Source organism: Oncorhynchus nerka, linkage group LG27 (assembly GCF_034236695.1).
Source record: "Oncorhynchus nerka isolate Pitt River linkage group LG27, Oner_Uvic_2.0, whole genome shotgun sequence".
Lineage (NCBI taxonomy): Eukaryota > Metazoa > Chordata > Actinopteri > Salmoniformes > Salmonidae > Oncorhynchus > Oncorhynchus nerka.
Genome location: NC_088422.1, coordinates 99969523 through 99971927, shown reverse-complemented (window position 1 = coordinate 99971927; position 2405 = coordinate 99969523).

Below are 2405 nucleotides of genomic sequence, written 5' to 3'. Positions count from 1 at the left end.
GCAGTGTGTGGATGGATATAACTGTGTTGGCTGTGTGATGTGAAGTGAGAGTCCTGTATGGTCTGTGGTGGTATGACAGGTAACATGAGTCTCTACTTAGAGTCTGATGTCAGTGCAGTGTGTGGATGGATATAACTGTGTTGGCTCTGTGATGTGAAGTGAGAGTCCTGTATGGTCTGTGGTTGTATGACAGGTAACATGAGTCTCTACTTAGAGTCTGATGTCAGTGCAGTGTGTGGATGGATATAACTGTGTTGGCTCTGTGATGTGAAGTGAGAGTCCTGTATCGTCTGTGGTGGTATGACAGGAAACATGAGTCTCTACTTAGAGTCTGATGTCCGTATGACTATTCACACTGGCTTCCTTTTGGGTTCCGTTTCTTGACTTGGTTCATTTGTTTTCAGAAAATGTTTTCTGAAATGTTTTCAACACTCCTTCTCAGACAGAAATGAACCGTGACAGATTTGAAACAAACCTTCTAGTCTGAAGACACCTTTTTTTAAACTAACTACTAAATATAAAATTCTTTCAAAATCAACTCTTTGATGAGCAAAACAGTTTGTTTTCTCAATCTTATCGTAGAAACACAAAAGACAATGTTGACTACAGGATCACTTCTCTACATTTTTCTTCTCTCTCTTGGTGTCATCACACCCCCACACCACCTCTCCACCTCTTGCATGTCATGTTGACACATCATCCTATATTTCTTCACCTTGATGTTTTTTGTGTGAAGTGTGAAGAAATGCTGTTCATACTTCCTGTGTTGAAAGCATTTAGAGAGTTTTAGGCTGAGAGTTTTAGGTTGTGTTCTAACGTCCATACTAGTCTACCTCTTAGAATCCCCACCCCCAATACTCTGCTTTATTCTAAGAACTATGTTACTATGGATACTGGAACAGAGCCTTTGTGTACCTTCCAAATGGAACCCTATTCCCTTTATAGTACACTACCGTTGACCAGGACCCATAGGGTACCAGAATAGGGTTCCATTGGGGACACAGATGTTGTGTTGTGCTATGTGTGTAGCTGCATGTGGTCAGCTTTCCTTAACCACTTCAACACACGGACTGTCATGGGTTAATTCATGTCTTCATGGGTTAATTCATGTCTTCATGGGTTAATTCATGTCTTCGTGGGTTAATTCATGTCTTCGTGGGTTAATTCATGTCTTCGTGGGTTAATTCATGTCTTCGTGGGTTAATTCATGTCTTCGTGAGTTAATTCATGTCTTCGTGGGTTAATTCATGTCTTCGTGAGTTAATTCATGTCTTCGTGGGTTAATTCATGTCTTCGTGGGTTAATTCATGTCTTCGTGGGTTAATTCATGTCTTCGTGGGTTAATTCATGTCTTCGTGGGTTAATTCATGTCTTCGTGGGTAAATTCATGTCTTTGTGGGTAAATTCATGTCTTCGTGGGTTCATTCATGTCTTCGTGGGTTCATTCATGTCTTTGTGGTTTTAATTCATGTCTTCATGGGTTAATTCATGTCTTCATGGGTTAATTAATGTCTTCATGGGTTAATTCATGTCTTCATGGGTAAATTCATGTCTTCGTGGGTTAATTCATGTCTTCGTGGGTTCATTCATGTCTTCGTGGGTTCATTCATGTCTTTGTGGGTTAATTCATGTCTTCGTGGGTTAATTCATGTCTTCATGGGTTAATTCATGTCTTCATGGGTTAATTCATGTCTTCATGGGTAAATTCATGTCTTCGTGGGTAAATTCATGTCTTCGTGGGTTAATTCATGTCTTCATGGGTTAATTCATGTCTTTATGGGAAAGCACCCGACTTTCTTTTTTGTCTCACAGCTAAATAGGATGTAACACAAGTTTGCATTACTCAATAGCAACCTTGCTAATGTGCCAACTGTTGAGTCATAACCAATGAAGTGACTCACTCAATCCAATGTTTTCTGTGCTTCTGTTAAACCAGTAAAACACTAGTAATACTCCTATTACAAGTAGGAGTGGAGCTGCAGCCTAAAACACTGCATCTCAGTGCTTGAGGCATCACTACAGACCCTGGTTTGATTCCAGGCTGCATCACAACCAGCCGTGATTGGGAGTCCCACAGGGCGGCGCACAATTGGCCCAGCGTCGTCCAAGTTTGGGTTTGGCCGGTGTAGGCCGTCATTGTAAATAAGAATTTGTTCTTAACTGACTTGCCTCGTTTAATAAAGGTTCAATGAAAATTTTTTTACAAACAAATATATTTTCCTCTAAAATCAATCGGACAAAACACAAAGATTATTTGCCAACTATTCGGAAAATAAACCATTTCGACCGTGGAAAAGTGTTCCTCTTACTGTACGTATCTATCAGATGAATGACCTTATATATTATGGTGTTTCTTGGCACGTCGTTAGCAGTGTAAAAGTCATCTGAAAGAAACTGTCTGCAGC